Source organism: Polypterus senegalus, chromosome 7 (assembly GCF_016835505.1).
Source record: "Polypterus senegalus isolate Bchr_013 chromosome 7, ASM1683550v1, whole genome shotgun sequence".
NCBI lineage: Eukaryota > Metazoa > Chordata > Cladistia > Polypteriformes > Polypteridae > Polypterus > Polypterus senegalus.
In genome coordinates, this window is record NC_053160.1 from 101113072 (window position 1) to 101133199 (window position 20128).

Here is a 20128-nt window from a genome sequence, read left to right on the forward strand (position 1 = left end):
CATCCTCATCATACCTAATGCAAATCTTAACATCTTTAACTTGGCCACCTCCAGCTCGGTCTCCTGTGCCATATAACATAGCTGGTCTCACTACCGTCCTGTAGACCTTTCCTTTCTCTCTTGCTGATACCCGTCTGTCACAAATTACTCCTGACACTCAATCCATTCCACCCTACCTGCACTTTCTTTTTCATGCTACATAATGAATTCAATGCTACATAATTGATTTGCAGAAATATATAATATTTAATAATCTGTATTGCTGTGCCTTGTAGCATGGAAAATGTGGTTCTCACAAAGGCACAGCCCTGTCAGGTACTGTATGTAGTGAAATGATTCTTACGAGCTCAAACACAACAAATGCCTTAAAGGTAAGGATTCTCTTTTTCCTTTTCGATATCATTCAGTCATCAATTAGTCTAGAATTGAGTGACTGCTTACTTCAGGTAAACACTTTAAATTATGTATAACCTTTTACATGTAGCATTTCTATTGCAGTGTGTTTAGGTGAATGTTTTAGTAGTTTTTAAAGTATGCTTACTAAATTGGGAACAATTAAACTACATATTATTTGAAATGATGAATTTGGCCTTCACAACTGACTATATTGTGGTAATTGGACTATTTGTGTCTTTCAGGTACTCACTTAAGTAAAATACCTGTAGACGTACAGATTGAATTGAAATGGGTCTTGCAGCAATGTATTAGTAAATAAAAATGTATGCTTTTTTCACTTCAGAGCACTTAGTCATTTTGAATTATTTGTGCACTTTCTGAATGATTTCTAACTAGACATGACGTTCCATTGAAGATGAACTGCTTTGGTTGTAAACTGGAGTTTATTTTTTCTTTTTTACTCCACCTCATGAATACAGGGAGTGCAGCAGAGGCAAAAAGCAAGAGAAATCAATAGAGCTAAGCATTTATATGACATGCTGTGGTCATATTGGTGTGTTCATAAGCCAATTTGACTGTAGTTTGAGTGAACGTGGAGATAATGTGTTGGTATTCCTAATACAATACTTCACACTCTGTATTGTTTTCTTTTTCACAAAAAAAGTCTCATTCATCAAAAACATCCTGACTGCTTGTGACCGACTTGTTGGGACAGAATTCAGGCCAAGAATTCTGGATATGGACAAGGATGAAGTAACACACACAACTGGAAAATTAGACGAAAGTGGAGACGATGAAGATATTGAAGAAGTCATGTCCTCCTTGTTATTTACTTTTGACTGCATGAAGGATATGCTCTCATATTTTGATGAAATACAGGGTAAAAAAAAAGTTCCCATCAATTGCTGCTGTTCTAACAATTAGGATGTTATGTTTTGTTTTAATTTTGTCAACCTTCAAAATTTCCACTGTAAAGAAAGGTGAGGATGGACTGGCTCTCTGACCTGGTTCAGTAGTTCCTTGTCTACTCAAAAGACCCATATAGTGGATGGAGGACACAGATGGGTGCTCTGACTGGGATTGTGTGCTTTATTTCTTTAAAATATATTCATATTTGAAACTGGAACTTGTATGTGTATGGTTGTGTCAAGGGTTTGGCTGCTAAAATTCCCCCCACAGGTTACACTCCCCTATGTGGTAGTTATAACAGTGAGCTTTGTGTTTTGATACATCACTTTAACTTTCAAGACCTAGACTGTTGGCTTACAAATTCAAGATGGGAGTCTAATTAAAAGCAAAAATTAGTTGCGACAAAAATCTGCAGCTCCTGGGAGTGAATATGAGAACCACTGTATCAAACAATGCCATGTTACAAATCAGGATTATTAATATGTATACTATATGTGTTTGGGTGTATGTGTATGTATGTATGTAGGTATATATGTGAGAGATGGAATACATGTGTGTTTCATGATTTACATCTCTTGTAATGTTTTTAAAATGTGCTTATCTGTTTATTCATCCTTTTCATGTCCATAACAGTCTGTGTGTTGTATGTGATAACTAATTGTATAACTAACTACACTCACTCCGACTTTAACTTAGTACATAATTTTGCTCCCCTTTATCATCTCCATGATGCATACTGGTATAGCAGTTAAGTCTTGTACTCCATATCATCTTGGCACACTTGAATAATGTAAAAACTGCTCTTACAAAGGTATGTCTATAGGCTACAACTTAACATTCAACACAAACAATATTTTTGTGTTTTATTATGTTATCACTGTTCTGGAGGGACATGCAAGTAACAATATAATTGTACTGTATGCACAAGACAATAAATACTGTATGTTTAATGATGAGATCACCTTGGGATGATTCCCTGCTGAATGCACACTGCAACCAACCATTTATTATTATTAGTAGTAGTAGTAGTAGTGTTAATATTATTTAATATTTATCAAAGATAAAAAAGACGACAACTCAAAGAAAGTTTGTTTTTATGTTGATCTAAGTTGGGTCTTTGTCATCTACTTAAATGTTGCACAACAAAGGTTTAAGAACAATCATGATTGTCTCAAACTGAAAAGTTCTTTAAAAATGTAAAATTTCTTGGCTGTCACACACCGTTCAAATGATATGGAAATGACATACAGTATTTCACACAAACAGCTTTTAGTAATGAAAACTTTGATGGATCAAATCAATAATTAAATGACTGACTGTTTCCTAAAATGTTTCCCTGAAAATTTTAAAACCAATTTTATATGTAGCACTGCTTTTGCAAACCCTTTAAAAATTAATTAAGCTTAATATTGTTTCACATGTTTATAATTTGCTAGTGGAAATATAAAATACATTTATAGAATGAAAATCTCTAGGTATGAGTTTCATGAGTTACATTCTGTTTGAAACACTAAATGGTAGTAAGATTTACTTTTACAGTCCTATAATGTAACGGTTTCCGGAGAAAACGTAATGAACAACCGTTCAAAACAGTAAAAAACAAAGTGCTTAGAATAGTTGGATAGCCTAAGTGTGAGACTGGAAGTCCTTTGTTTGTCCAAATAGAAACTGTTGTAATTTGTACGTGCAGCATACTGTGCAACGAGAGTGTCAATACTGTCTCGCAGAATGCATGATGCGAGTGACGCTGGGAAAGGGCGTTATGATAATCGCGTCATTACATGGAACACGCTGTCAAGGGCGTTCCGTGACTACCGCTATGGGCGTTCCGTGTCTAATTTCAGATGTATTGCAGTCTGCAGCTTCACTCTGTTGAATATTTTCGATAATGAAATACATAAACCTGTATACACAGTTTAATATTTTTAGAGTTTAAAGTTTTTTGTCGGTTAAATGCAATACTATTCATTATGAATTTACTCTTTTCTGTTTGATGACAAAATGATATATATATTTATTTACTGTTTTGTGCAATATTTGTTTAATTTTCTTGTAATTTACTTGTAGGATGTTCACGTTTTCTTTACTTTTTCATCGTATCTGTATCTCAAACACAATTATAAAAATATTCATCGCATTTGCAGCATTTCGACTTTTATTGTCATTGAGGGAATTTTTTTATATGCTGCATTTTCTGTCACTGCCCTTTTTTTTTCTTTGTTGGTGCAATTTTTGATTTTATTAACATATGTAGCAGAAATATGTGAACAGTAAAAAGAAATATCACCATTAGTTTAGTCTAGAATTCAGCACTTAACAGTTTAAGGCCAAATAACAGTGACACTTCAAAAAATTTAAATTGCAAGAGGTGATAAGAAAAAAGGCTGGGAACTCTATAATGTATACTGTAATTCCATTTAGTCCAAGAGATGAATGTCACAGTGGGAAACGCTGCCACTGCATGGATCCAGCATGTTGGGTCAGAATCCTACATGGGGATGTTGCTTATGTGGAGATAGTGTGTCCTCACCCTGTCTTCATTGGTTTTCATCAAACATCCTCCAAAAAACCTTCAGATTGAATCCCAAATTTTCCCCTTTGTGTGTTGGCGGGGCCTTCCAGTTGCTTGTCCCCATGTCCACAGCAGTTTCCTGCTTAGCAAACAGGGCTGCCAGGATTGGCACTGCCCAACACCAGGGGCCTCATGCATAAATGGTGCGTCCGCACAGAAATGTTGTGTAAGAATGTTTCCACATTCAAATCGCGATGTATAAAACCTATACTTGGCATAAAGCCATGCACTTTTCCACGGTACCTCATCCCCTGTCGTACGCAAGTTCTTCGCTCGGTTTTGCAGACTGGCGGCACCCAGCGTCAAAGCAGTGCTACTGTTCCTGTGTGGTTACCCTTTATTTCTTAGAACCACATTTTTCACGTGGCTTTATAAATACACTGAAACTAACTGCATATTGCTTATTAGTGTAATGCATCTGATTGTAGATTACCTGTAATAATGCAATGGCCCAGGGAGTAGCCATAGTATTCCAAATACCATAACGGCTTTAGCGTTGTTACTCCCACTGCACCATTTTCTTCTTTTTCTTCTTTCAGCTGCTCCCTTTAAAGGTTGCCACAGTGGATCATCTTTTTCCATATTACTTTCACTGCACCACTCGGAGTATTTATATCGCTGTATCTGAGTGGGGAATCACAGCAGCAGCTGATCAGAAAGAGAATTATCGGGATACAGCATCAAGCACACGCTGCCAAAGCCACGGCAAAATGTTTCAAAGCCTTTCCAGTACGGACTTCATGGTTCAGAAACAGTTTCATCCCAAGAACTATAAACGCACTTAATCAATTGTTCCTTGTAGAACTGTTTGTACTTATAAGTACAATTACCCCACTGTAAACTTGCACTACAGTTATAATATTGCACTACCTGCGGCACTTTATAAAGCGCGTATTTACATATGATGACGATATCATTTTTAGGATGAAATGCAGCAAAATATGTTGATTTTATTATACAGGTAAAACTTTAAATTCATTTAAATAATATGTATTGTTAATAATTAAACATGTGAGGACACGGTGCCGCAGCGCTAGGAAGTTCACGTATTGTTCCTGCCTTTCGCTGTATATTTGCTGAGGCTGGCGCAACACTGGAAGGATAGATGGATAGAATAATTAAACACGTACTATGAAGATATTTCAATGTTCCTTAAAAGTTTTGAAGAATAGTGGTTGTAAGCTTACAGATGGTGTAACGTCTATTACAGAGCAGATTTTGTGGAGATTGGGTCTTTGGAAAAAGAAAAGTAAGGACAAGAATTGCAGGTTAGTACGTTTGAAAGAGACAGTACTGCTACAATAATCGAAGGTCACGCATGGCACAGCAGTATCTTGTGTGAGACATGAACAATCACTGCGCCATCGTTTAATAACATGCTTTCATTCTAATCATCATGAAAACGATATCACATATACATCTCGGTATTTTAATTATTCAGAGAGCTGTAATATCACGAATTTAATGGATTTTGTGTCCTGTCAGAGAAAGAGAAAGAACGGAAGCACGCAGTGATTAACACACATAGAGCACATTGAAGATCAAATACAAAACAAAGCATTTAATGTGCTACTTTAGTTACGCTGGGATTTGAGAAACTAGTAAATTAAATGATTTTAAGATGGAGTTTATGATGTTCTGCTTTAATGACAAAATAAACTACGTGATTAAAGTGGAAATTTTGAGATTAAAGTTGACATTTTGTGCTTTTTTTGTCTGTACCCTAATAAGCTCAGACGGTGGGCTACAACTCACCTTTTCACGGCGACTTTGATATGTGACTTCTTTTTTTATTTTGGCACTGTGTGACTTTGTGAACTTGAGCTTTCAAGTTTCTCCGACACGCTATGTCACTTGATCAACTCCACTTGGTATTCGCTGAAGTTCTTATATTTTCCCCCTGTGCTTTTCCCATTGTCTTTTCACAGAACGCTGAGCTTAAGGGCTATTTATATTGATTTGCATATTCAAAGAGGCATAATTCTGGGAGGAATTGGGGCAGGACAGCACGCGCGTGCACGAGGGTTACTTTTCACGCTGACCGGAATTTATAGAGTGGAAGAACACGGAAGTTGGAGTACGCACAGATTCGTGCATTTGGATTTTTCTATGCATAAGCACATTTCGGCTTTTGTGCTTACGTCATGTTATAGTGTGAATTCTACGCACGCCGTTATGAATGAGGCCCCAGGTTACATTAACCAGAATAGACAATATTTTTTGAAATCCCACAGATATTCATATGGATAGTGATCTGACAGCTAAAGCTAAACATTCACTGTTACTGGAAGCATTTAAGGACTTTCCCAACCTGGCTTGGCCTATTATCATGCTGAGAGAAGTCCATTCCCAAATGATTAAACTGCTAATTATTGGTAAAGAAATTCAGATGTGGCAGCAAACAGCACACTATAGAGAAAGCCATCAGATCAAACTTAATCAGTCCCCTTTGATAGCAGTTTATTTCTAACAATTGACATGCCGTTGTCTAAGTGCTTCTTAGGTGTTTGCCCATTTGCACTACACATGTGAAGCTCTTACAGTATGTATAAATACCTCCTAGAAGTTGCTTTTCCTGTTACACACCTGCAAGAGCATCTGGTATTGTTGTGGAGAAATCTTCAGTAAAAAACGAGTAGCGTCTTTAGAAAGGCAGTCAGAATTTAGACTTTATTGCATAGCATAGGAAACAACTGCAGAGCACATAAAGCTGTCTCAGTTCATGAAATGAGTCCGGTGGTTTGGGTGTGGTTTGTTTTCATTTCAGTGCTAATCACAAAACATCCCCATTTCATACATATTCCTCATCATCCACTATAATATTACCTTCGTAATAATGACCTCATGCTGTATTTGTTTTCATAACAATTACCTCACCTTGTAAACTAATTTCCCCTAATAGTCAGCAATCTTTTCATAACAATCATTAGGATTCGAAGGTCGTGCTTGCCGCAGGGCCCAAAGATGACCATCATCTGATCATTTTTTACATTTCTCCCATTTTCACATTCCTAATCTTGATGTATTAAAAATTGGAGGCCTTTTAATTGATCAGTCCTCATCATTAAGTTGAAACCAGGGTGACCCACATGTGAGAAACTGAACTGTTCAAGTAATAATTGCTTGTTGCACCAGTATCCTGTAAGACTAAGATCATAGGCAGTCACTGATAAGGGCTAAGCTGCTGAAGCTGAATGCAAATGGCTGTTTTGATAATCAAAGTCTTAAACTCCTGTATAGCTCAATCTTAGCCTACACAATGCAGCTTGTTTTCAACTTGATCATCTAAAATTCATAAGCCTTAAAATATAAAATGAAATGCCATTTAAAAAAAATGTTCATATTTTTAAAGTGTCTATGCGCTAGCATGCAAGTTTACTTGGTTTTCTTTAAGTTTCCGTGCCTTAAGTGTTTGCAGAAACTTGTTTGGCCTTTAGTCAGCCAGAAGGCCCAACAGAGCTGCCATATCCCAAAACAAAAGTTTGTTAACTCAGTACCCTAAAATACACTGTGTCCTTGGTTCATAGAGAACAAGGCAAGTGAAAAGCAAGCAGGCCACATTAAAAACAAAATCCACGGCCTGTAAAATAATAGTGCCTGTCTAAGCCATTTAAAAAGATGTCAAGCAACTCCTTTTATTAGTCAATAGTTCTAAAACAAATGACAAGGCATATTGATCCTTGCTTTAACCCTCAACTATACCCACCACAATTACACGTTCAAGATATACTTCAGTATAACCTTTAGTCTATGCTCATTTCCAGTCTGATTTACACACAAATCCATTTCCCTTGCTTGCATAGCTGTCTACATACCTACTAGCTTTAAGTTCAATGTGTGAAGTTCTCACACAATTATGTGATATGACCAGGGGTATTTAGTAAAAGGTTTATAACACTATAAATATGAATCATTATTAGAGGACACTCAGTACATTTGTAATGCACAGTTCATAGTGATTCTGATCACTTTCTTGAAGCTACAGTTAAAATGCATTCTTTGGAAATTTACATTCCTTTGCAGTAGCTTCGGAATTTATTAAAAAAGATCTTTCATCATGTATCATCTTCAAAAGTATTATTTAACACATCCCCTAAAAATCAGAAATGCATTGCAAAAATCATACATATGAGGGCACTGTTGCAACTCTTTAAACAAAAGAGTGTTTTGTGTTCCTCTTGTAATCTTGTGAGCTTTGCTGTAATAACTATTTAAGTGATCTTAAAGTAGTTCTGTCTTGCAAATTAATGCATTTCTTATAGAAGCTCTACAAAAGAAAATCATAATAAAATAAACATGACTTCATTTCCTACATAATTCACACACAATCACACTTACTACACATGCATGCATGTGTGTACCCACTCCTATTCTGGTGCCATTTTGAGGGTTTATATCTAATTTGTTTCCTTACATTATCAAGTTAGGAGTAGACACTTCATGATCTTGTAGTGGGTTAATTTTGGTAGTAGACATATTACTTGCAGTTCAGTAGAGGTCCTCCACCAGAGGTTAAACATGTTTGGGCCCGGCCAGTACTTGGATGGGAGACCATCTAGGAAAAGCTTTTGTTGTTGCTGAAAGAGGTATTGGTGAGGTACCCTATGGTCTAAATGTAGATCCCAATGCCCCAGTGAAGTGACGGGAATACTGTGCTGCAAAATGGACTTGTCCTTCGAATGAGGAGTAAAACCGAGGTCCTGACTTGCTATGGTCATAAAAGATCCCTGGGCATCCTTTGTGAAGAGTAGGGTATATCCAAATGTCATGACTAAATTACCTTCTATGGCCTAGTCATTCTGCCCCCCTAATCACCTCTTGTTTCAGACTGGCTAACTATCTCACCACTTCACCACCTAGCAGCTAATGTATGGTGCAATAATGGATACTTTTACATAATCTAGATGGGTGCTACACATTAGTGGTGGTTGAAGTCGCTCCCCACTCACTATAAAAAAAGCATTTTGAATAGCAAGAAGAATACAATACAAATGCGGTTGTTAATATTATTATTATTATTATTATTATTAAAGCTAAATTTTAGCTTTCAGGTGGAGTGGTGGCTCTGAGGCTAGGGATCTGCACTGGCAATCAGAAGGTTGCTGGTTGAAATCCTGTAAACGCCATAGATGACTCTACTCCGTTGGGCCCTTGAGCAAGGTCCTTAACCCGCAATTGCTTCATCTTGGGTATGACGTTAATCTGCATCCAGCCCTGCAATCAGGTCCTCCAACTTACAGGGAAAACTTGGTTAGTGGCAGGATTGGCCCTCCAGGCACTGTAAAAAAAACTTGCACTGTTCCAGTGTGGTGCTGAGGTGTCACCCCGTTGCACAGCTACACTTGGGTCCCAATCCAGGTGGCTCGTTGTGTGGTGGGTGTGGTAACGCACTGTAATCAGCGCATGCTCCCAACTTCTCTCTCTAAATTCTAAAAAAAAAACCTTTGTACAATTTGAACATCAAATTCAGTATTGAGAGCAATGACATAATAATGGTAATATGATTTTTTTTAATAATGCCAACATTTTGTATTATGCTTCATTTCATAAATAATACAACTTTTTTTCAGGGTGGATGAGGGTGATGACCCTTTGACATTTGTTCAGAAATTAAACATGTATATGCAACAGGAGTATGTCCAAATAAGTACAAATAAGGGGGTGTACCCTTAACAGTATGTTTTATGTGCCCTTTTATAAACCTAATTGTTCTTCATGTCAAAGCCGTCATCTACAGCTGCCAAAATTAGTGGAAAACAGTAGGGTATCCTTAATCCTTCATTTTGTAGCATTGAGAAGTTGTACCAGTCAGTCTGGGGAATGCCATCACCAATGAGCCAAAACAGCATGTTCTGGCATTCCATCATTCAAATGAGTAGTTTCAGTGCTCGCTGTAGGGGTGCCTACAGAAAGGACAATCCTGCCATTGTCACATGATCTCCATTCTCGTTTGGCTAAGTGAGCCATCCTCCTAACAATAGTGAACAACTGTACCTAAAAGAGAGATAAAAGGAACAAGAATTCATTGGATCATCACTGGAAAGCACTACACTGTGCTATAGTATTTTTGTGTCCACTAAGAATAATATCAAGCCATGTTCTTATTTTCTCTGTCAAAAAGGAACCAGGACAGCCTGATACTTCTTGTTGTTGTGCTATTTTTCTTGTCAATTGTTTGTACAAATACGAGATGTAGAGGACAACAACTAGACATGTAGTAGGTATAAAGTTCATCACAGTAGGTGCAATAAAACAACACTAGGTATAAGGCTGACTTCAGAGTGTCCTTGTACAAGTTTAGATTGTGTAACTCCTATTGTGTACACATAGAGACAAGAAAAATGCTGCTGCCAATGAAATATGAATGGATTTGACTTTTGAGTGACATAAAAAACCATGCCATTAATCATTTTAATGAAAGTGTTTTGCATGAAGGCATAGTGGTGCAGAGGTTTCACACTGCCACCTAATAGCTATTAGGTTAATTGATGGTTCTGTGTCTATCCATTTACTATAGAAAGCAGACCATATTACTGACACCATCAGTTAAAGCAGAGAAGGCATGCCATTAGTTATTTGGTTCTCCTGCTATGGCTACTGTGCTCTTCCCATTTTAGGGGACAAACTGTATTAAATACCCCGCTGCTACTGACACACATAAATCAGCACTACCAGTATTTCTTCTGTGTCTCATAATTTACCTATAGTTTATGTAGTATGCATTTATGACATATATGCTCTGAGATTTTTAAGGTAAGGAAAACAGACATTTTAATTTAAGTTTTACTCACTAACCATAGTACCTGAGATTGGCAATATATTGCATTCACAAATTTCACTGTACTCTGTACATGAGACAATAATGACCTTTTAAATCTTTAAATTGGCATGATCTGACAGAGTTCAAGTGTATTAAAGAGTCTGCACTGTCAAGTACTGTTGTTCTATCCAAATGTCATTCTTGAATCGATCCAGCTGTTCCTAGGTTGTTTCTCCCAAAAAATATAGGCAGAAATTTGTTGGAATGCATTTTTAAAACTGTCACTGAACATTAGAATGCCATTGTAATCCAATTCAAATGTAATTTAGTTCCTGTCCTGCTGTGAAAGGATATAGGAATGTCCAAGTTGCTACTTGGTATAAATAATGTGATATTTGTTTTGACTTCTTCTCAATGATCACATTAATTTCCAGAGTAAATTTTATATCAGTTTCCCGCTCAATGCCCATTACCGATGCAAGACTCCATGGTATTGTACTATGTATGACTGTTGGTTCTGAAAATGCACGAGTCTGTGAATTTTGGTTACACCTTCTAAGCTTAATAACCATATACAGTATAGGTTAGGCTTTTTGCAGTTACATATGGGTCTGCTTCCATAATTGATAAATATGGCAGGGACACCATGAGGGTATTGCAACAGGAATGTTGCCATGTACTGGTTGTCAAATGGTACTCTATGTCAAATGAAGATGATCTAGAATAGGGCAATTATTAGTTGTGCTATAATAAAGGCAATATGTGATTCTCTAAAATGTATTTAAAGCAGTAACTTCCTCTGTTAGCAGTAATGGAACACATGGATTTTTCTTAGTCTATCTTTGTAGAGCTTCAGGAATACTATTCTATACTCATGCTTGTGAAAATGCTGCTAAGTTAAGCATAAGCACCCTTTTATAGCCATTTTCCTCTCGTAATAATTTTGTAATAAAAAATGTATTAGTTATCATTGCTTCCTAGGGATTTTGCACTAGCATTGCTTCAAGATGATATATCAGCAAGTGATCAGACAAACTCCACGAAAACTTGTATAACATTCATTATATCAACAATGTGTTGATGAGCATATTTAGTTGCTTACCTTGTTTTGTGCTTGGGTTTTCCCAGGTTTGGGCATTTAACATGATGTGAACATTTTTGGAATGTTGGAGAAAACCTATGACAGTGACTGGCTAGCATCATAGCATGGGTACATTGAATTGTGGGATATCAGAGCAAACAATTCACCACCATCAATCACTTTCCTTAAGTTTTCCTGATGGACATCATCAAATGAAGACAATGCAGGTATAATGGATTTAATCAGTATTCAAATAAAACTATATCAACTATAGTATTGATACATTATCAATATATCAGCCCAAGTACCTAAGAATGTAAGAGGCTTAATTTATTTATACTAGGTGGATGCACTTTCTGTATAAAATTAATGTTAGTAATTCTGTTCTAGTCTGCTTTTCTAATGTATGGTGGGCAAAATAAAAAAATATGCCAATTAATCAACAAAAAAAAAACTGTCATAAATCAGCTTCCACAACCATACAAAACCCGCAACATTCAGAAAAAATGGATTTACTGATAGTCTTTAACATTTTTTCCAACTGTACAAATACAGTGCATCCGGAAAGTATTCACAGCGTATCACTTTTTCCACATTTTGTTATGTTACAGCCTTATTCCAAAATGGATTAAATTCATTTTTTTCCTCAGAATTCTACACACAACACCTCATAATGACAATGTGAAAAGTGTTTGCTTGAGATTTTTGCAAATTTATTAAAAATAAAAAAATTGAGAAAGCACATGTACATAAGTATTCACAGCCTTTGCCATGAAGCTCAAAATTGAGCTCAGGTGCATCCTGTTTCCCCTGATCATCCTTGAGATGTTTCTGCAGCTTAATTGGAGTCCACCTGTGGTAAATTCAGTTGATTGGACATGATTTGGAAAGGCACACACCTGTCTATATAAGGTCCCACAGTTAACAGTTCATGTCAGAGCACAAACCAAGCATGAACTCAAAGGAATTGTCTGTAGACCTCCGAGACAGGATTGTCTTGAGGTACAAATCTGGGGAAGGTTACAGAAAAATTTCTGCTTCTTTGAAGGTCCCAATGAGCACAGTGGCCTCCATAGTCCATAAGTGGAAGAAGTTTGAAACCAAGAGAGCTGGCCGGCCATCTGAACTGAGCGATCGGGGGAAAAGGGCCTTAGTCAGGGAGGTGACCAAGAATCCAATGGTCACTCTGTCAGAGCTCCAGAGGTCCTCTGTGGAGAGAGGAGAACTTTCCAGAAGGATAACCATCTCTGCAGCAATCCACCAATCAGGCCTGTATGGTAGAGTGGCCAGATGGAAGCCACTGGCCAAGGATAGGTGTGCCAAGCTTGTGGCATCATATTCAAAAAGACTTGAGGCTGTAATTGCTGCCAAAGGTGCATCAAAAAAGTATTGAGCAAAGGCTGTGAATACTTATGTACATGTGATTTCTCAGGTTTTTTTATTAATAAATTTGCAAAAACCTCAAGTAAACTTTTTTCATGTTGTCATTATGGGGTGTTGTGTGTAGAATTCTGAGGAAAAAAATGAATTTAATCCATTTTGGAATAAGGCTGTAACATAACAAAATGTGGAAAAAGTGGTGCGCTGTGAATACTTTCCAGATGCACTGTATATTCTGTGAGGAGCTTTCTCCTTCCTAAGCATTGAAATGTGTCTTATCTAATATCTGCACTCTTGTCCTAAAGACTAGACATACAGTCAGCTTAAATGCTCTGGGCTAGTACTTTCTGGATGCACTGTATGTGGAGATCCTTTGGACCACAATGTAACAAAAAGGGGTGAATCTGTATGCAAATATAGAATCATCACTTACGTAAACTTGTTTATTTTAAGTTAAATCAAATTAATTCAACTATTTGTTCAATATTATTCTATTGTGTTAATGTGACATCTAATTATGTCAGTGTAACTAGAAAAAGTAATGCAATATTAAAAAACATATTAACTTACATTACATAAATAAAGTGAACAACCCTGTTTGTTAATTTTTTTCATTGCATGGACCATGATGTCAGGCTACAAGTTGTGAGACAGAATAAGCAAATAAGCAAATGATAAAATGACAGACAAAGCCGTGACATAAGTGGTCCTCACTTCATTCTTAATGCATCTTTTCAATCTGTTTTTCACTGCCTTATCCTAAGGGTCTAGGCAGCAAAGCAAATAACAGGGCAGCACAAGCCACAGATGAAAGGAGAGGCAGATAAAATATATTTAAAAACCAGAATGGTGGACTGGAAAAAAAATTACTCTAATCCAATAAGAGGCAAGAAAGTGTATCAAAATCATCATTTTAGCAGGAACTCCTCAGAGAAAAGAACTGTAATAGTGCATAGAGTGTAGAAAGGGTCAGTTCAGTACCCTGTTTACTCTGAATTCTAATGATGCCACCCAACCCAAGACCATTCATGACTGTACTCAAAAAGAAATTTTTATTAAGGGGCAATTACCAAAGCAAGGTGTGAGTTGAAAGTTTAGTCAAAGGAGTAGAAGTCCACTATTAAACAACATGATGTCATCATTATTGGACGTCTCTTTGATATTATTTCCTCAGTTATAACTAATGATCTAAACTGTTTCACATTTTATTTATAAGCATGCCAACATTCACACACATGTGTCATGGGATTACAATAACCTTGTTAACAGTAAGGAAACGTTTAGTGATGAGTAAAGCATAATTTTTTCCATGTGTCAGACCCACACTCATTCTTTTTTTGTCAGGGTTAATCCTAGTAAAGCATCTCCAGGGTAGCACGGGGTAGTTGGTGAGAGGCAGGAGAACAGAGAAGCTGGAGGAGTCTGAGTGAGTCAGAAGATACAGTATTTGCAGAAGGAGACCATTGTCAGGGAGAGTTTGGGAGGCAGTGCAGCATCTTTACAACGAGTGCTTTTGTGTCAGTCTATATGCTCTACCAGTGGCCCTTGGGGACTCCCATCGATACACATCAATTTCATAATCAGTAATTTTTACTTTTAATTGAACTAATTGTTTAATTAGCTGACCTTTTTTGCTTTTCTTATTTTGCATTCTAAACAATGTATTAATTTCACATTTACATTTATAAGAAAGTAATAAATATTTATAATATTTTAAAATTTGTATCTATATCATTTTCTTGTAAGTTTACTTTTTCTGTGCATTTTTTCCCCAATGATGAACAGGTCAGATACCAGTGCAAATAACACTGAGAGTCAAGGAAACCAAATATTTCAATATTATTCCCACTTGTGTACTTATTAATTAATTATGGACTGAAATAATCAGAACATAAAAAAATGAATTCTTACCAAACATACATATATCCTTGCTTTATTGAATAAAAAACCTTTAGCATAACCAGTTTGTGATTTCTGAACCAATATAAATAAATAACCAAGTGGAGAGGAGGTGGGGGTCTATAAAGGTGGTTGGTGTCCGATTGAGTGTGGTGGGCCAGTCTGAGCAAAACTCTAAAGCCAATTTTTGATCCAAGTCCATCCTGGTAAAAAGTGTAATATATATTATTATAAGCTTTTTGACACTTTGTGCTGACACTGAAATTATCACATGTGGCAAGTGGCTGGGGGTGGTACCCAGCCAGGACGCCCAGGAGGACTGGAAGAGGGTCTACGCCTTCTTCGGACCACGAGAGGGCAGCTGCCCTGGCTGGCATGGGGACCATGGGAACAGAGCTTGGAAGTTCAACCCTATAGGGGCCCATGGTCACCACCAGGGGGCATCTGGATGCCTGAACAGCCCTAGCCCTCAGCACGTCTGCCACACCCGGAAGTGTTGGGGGAAGAAGACCAGGGACACTCAGAGTGCTTCCGGTTGCACAGCCGGCACTTCAGCCACACCAGGGAGTGCTACCAGTCGCTTATTGGGAGGAATCTGGAGCACATCCGGGTGATTATTAAAGGGACCACCTCCCTTCATTCGAGGGCTGGAGTCGGGTGGAAGAGAACGGAGCTTGGAGGAGAGGAGTTGAGGCGGCCAGAAAAGTGAAAGGCATTATTGAGACTGGACTTTAAGGGTGATTGGTACGGGGTTCTGGGTTGTGTGCACTGTAAATATTGTAAAATATGATTAAATGTGTGTTGGCTGTGGAACCATCGATGTCCGGGCCAGCTTCCACAATGGCATCCCAGATGGGACTCATGGCCGTCTGTTGGCAAGAGCCCTTTAAATAATTTTGTGGCCCAGCCCTGCACAGCAGAGACAGGCTGCTCACATCCAGAGAAGGGCCGCCCTCTTCTCTCAATTCCTCCTCTTTCTCTGGGATGGCGTGACGGTTTGGGTCTCCCAATGGAAAAGGTATAGACTCTGCATAGACCCTGTGGAGCGACGTGAGACCGTCACTGGCTTAGGGCATAAGGAGCTAGGACCTGCAGCACTCATCAGCCGGCATCCTGCCTGCCCTCTTGCGCTCTTTCTCCCCTCACCTTGCGATCGTCTCTCACCACCACATCCAATATCGGAGCCCCCCATATTTGAATCCAAACACGTACATCACAATTCTTTTCGGTGGGGCCTCCCTCATCCTTTACGGGGTCGGTTCCACTTACCTACCCTGCCGTGCCGCTCCTGCCGGAGATTCCAGCGTAGCACCGATCTGTCCACTGTTGTAGCGTCATCACGGACGCAACTGCTTTACCCTCCAGCTTCTTCAATTCCTCTCAGAGGGCACGTATCACCTGTAACAGCAACTCTGTGGGCTGAAGGCACTCCCCCAGCTCACACATAGCCTCTGGCAAGCACAGACAGTCAGCCGATGGTGGACTTACCTGTCAATCAGTCACACTCACCGGCTGCCTTCCAAGGGGCCATCTCTTCGGCCCAATCGGGTCCTTCCCCAGCTCAGGATGGGCATTCGTTGGTCCCACTTCCATCCAATCATCGGTGGGCACGCAACACACACCATCCAATCCCTTGCCTGTCTCGGGGAGGAACGTCCGGTCTGCGGCCATCTTGCTTCCCATACTCCTGGTGCAGTGACGAGCCGCCGGCCAGCTCCGCAGCTGCCGCAGCTTTTTGAGCTGCAGGGACTCTTCCTCAGCAGCTCGTCCTGCTGCCGCCGCGTTGCCGAAGCCCTGCGAATCGGCACGTCTCTGCCCCCAACACGGATCCAGGCAGTCCCTGCCTGCAACACACAAAACATGCCCAGCCCCCTAGGGCCGGCTGCCGGTGAGCAGGGAACTTACATCCCGGGTCCTGTCTGTCTGAGACGACTTCCCCGGCATGGCCTGAGTAGATGCGATGCTCTTCCAGCCGTTCTCAGCAACGGCGTGCTTGTAGGAGCCCGCTGCACTCCGACTACGCCAATTGTTTTCCTACCACACCAGGTGGGAATGGCCCTTCTGCAAACCGGTGGTGGTCTGTTGGGTGATTCGTTTTCGCGGAGTTGTGTGCATGCCGCTCCCGCGGCGTGTGTGTGGGCTCACCTGCTGTGCCCGGCCATCCACAAAATTATTTTTGTAGACAGGTCCTTGCCTTGAACCAGGCAGAGGGTCCCATCTGGAATGCCATTGGGGAAGCTGGACTGGACTTTAAGGGTGATTGGTACGGGGTACTGGGTTGCGTGCACTGTAAATATTGTAAAATATGATTAAACATGTGTTGGTTGATGAACCATCGGTGTCCACCTGTCTGTGTCCGGGCCAGCTTCCACACACAGTATTTCAAATTACATTTTTGTTTGTAATTCTTGTGCATGTTTGAGGGGGATTGTTATTGTTTGTTACTGCCTGTCTGAGATTGGTTTAAATTTAAGTAATCAACATAAACCTCAGCAGTAATATTTGCTGAGCACCATGCAATGCATATGTCTCTGTTATAGAGTATTTGGAGTGGAATTCGTAAAATCAGTGTTAATGTTTGTGATGCACCATCTATTGGAATGACAAATACAATGCATGTTATTGCTAAAATGTTTGTGATGCACCATGTTTGGAATGAAAATTCATAGCAACTGAATAGACACACAGATATAGTACTTATCCTTTGGTTAAGGTGGATTTCTAGCAATTCTATGAAAGCTAAAGTTCTTCTTGGGAGAATAAAGTAGCATCTATTTTAAATTCTTATTTGTATAAGCAGCATTAAACACGTCATCACTCTGGTAATGTGATCAGCTAGCATTACTAGTTAGGGCATCAGATAAGAGATAAGTTGTAAGCCAGATTTTATAGCTTAGAGATGCATTTAGGAACTCTGTCAGCAGACAGGGCAAAGTGCCCTATTTCGTGGAATTACAATAGATCTCTCCTCTTCAGGTGTTTTTTCCTTAACAGCATATTCTGATCTTTTTATTCAGGATCCAGCAAAAGCTGTCGGGTCAGTCTGTCAGTTCAGGTTTATTGTTCCCTGGTAGATGCCTTTTGTCTGTGCTGGCAGGAATTCAGAGTTTCTCGTGGCTTTCCAATTTTGGCATACCCTCAATCTGTTTCTTTTATTACCGTGCTCTTTATCTGGTTAAACCATAATAATTAACTCATTTTATTTGGTAATAAACTGAAAATATGATTAAACCTAGTGCAGCCTGGCAATTGTATATGTGGTTGTATTACCCTCCTTTTTGCCCACAATATACATTTGCGTAGTGTTGCAACATAGCAGTGCTGTCCAGTTTTTTTTGTTTTTTTAAATTCTCTAAACCATTTTGTTATGTTGTACCCTTTATTACATTTTGCCTACTCTTAAGAAGTAGCTGTAATGTACCCGTCCCTCAGAAAATCTGCAAACATTAAAATGTCCTCTTTTGCATTGCATTGGAATATTGAAACACAAAAATATAATAATATAAAATTCTGTTTCTTGCATTTTTCCTGCAGTAGGAGGGTCATAAGGACTAACAGCCTGTCTACATATATTGGTGTAAACTCACATTATCTGACAAATATCTTCTGGTATTCCCAAGATTTGTTAGTTAGTTATCACTAATTGTTACTGCATATATCTTTTTTTCAGTTGCTGAGTCAACCTATGCACCTGTGTATACATTTTGAGTAATATTTTTCAAGTTCAGGAGCTGTTCAAAGTGGGATGCTGTTCTTTATTTTTTCTGCGGCGTAATTAATCTTTTATTCTATACAATTTTCATTAAGTAAGTATACTCTACCTCTATATTAAATTCAATTTTAATAGAGTGTAAATCTTTCTGTAAATTGTAGCTAATGAAAATAGATCATCAACTCAATGAGTATAATATTTTTGTCACTCATTTCTGCATTTGCAAATCATATAATAGTTATTTAGATTTGTTCACTATGATTATCTTTTTTATTAGCAAAGTGCATTTTGTCACACTTGGGGTTAGGGGGAAAAAAACACCAGGGGTCAGATTTATAAAATTAGTGTATGCTGTCACCCACGTGCGCATGGGAGGCAGCTAAAGAGCTTAAATGAGGGTAATTCCAAACCGGACCAGGGGTTAGCGGAGTGTGCTAACCTTTCTGTCTTTCCACTGCAGACTAGCTACGTGAAATTCCGCCTGGCCCTGATGACTTCAATTCCGGTCTCAGGCCCGACGACGTCACTTCCTCTGCCTTCCTTTAAAACCATCATCTTTGCTTCAGCCAAGGCAGTTCTGTTCTTTTACTCTAATCTGTACTATTGTGCAATCAATTTTCAAATTTTCAGCCTGGCTTTAAGTATACAGGAGGCTGTCCCAAACCTTTTTCTGCCTCTTGTCTATTCATTTGACAACACACAAAAATAGGTGCCAAATGTGCATACACAGCTTTCCATGCAAACATCAGGATTTATAAAAGAGAAGAATGTGTGTATATTATGGCAACTTTGACCCATCTGTATGAAACATTTTTGGATAAACTGGAAAATGATGATAACTTTGATCAAGTAGGGAAATGCTACTAAACCATTTAAATAACAGCTCACATACAGTATATAATAATTCATGTCGCTGAGTTGTTATTAAAATGTGCATTAACGTAACAAACATATCACATTTAAGAAGTGATGCATATGATGTACAGGCTATTTTCGTTCCTTCTTAGGATTGACAATGCTGCATATTTGTACCAAATAACTTTTTTGGTTATTCATCAGTTTATGTCAGCTATCTGTTGTCACTTCTCAGGGAACTGTCTGACAGATCAGGAATATCACAGCCAAGCTTCAGTACATCATGCCTGCTGTGCCTGACGTTTTGGATGAAGTCCCTATCATTCAGATTGAGTGCATAGATATTTATCAAAATCACTTTACAGTTAAATAAATTACCCATAATGATCACATATCTCCCATCAGGATCATATACTACATCTGATACAACAAATGAGATTGTTCTACGTATAGGCTACATAATCACAAACAGGACTTTGTATAATACCTTGGCAAGCTTTGTAAGCCATGCTTTTTCTTTGAAGGACAGGTCGGAGGCAAACTGACTGGCAGGATGATGCCCGA

The 20128-nt window shown here is 38.6% G+C and overlaps 1 long non-coding RNA gene across 1 annotated transcript; it reads left to right on the plus strand.

Annotated features, from left to right (window-relative positions):
• The first annotated feature begins 130 nt into the window (after window positions 1-130).
• LOC120532753 lies at window positions 131-18799 on the plus strand. Its single transcript, XR_005634357.1, has 3 exons — window positions 131-1276; window positions 11766-11945; window positions 18668-18799. It is a non-coding gene; the product is annotated as an uncharacterized LOC120532753 (long non-coding RNA).
• The last annotated feature ends 1329 nt before the right edge of the window (window positions 18800-20128 follow it).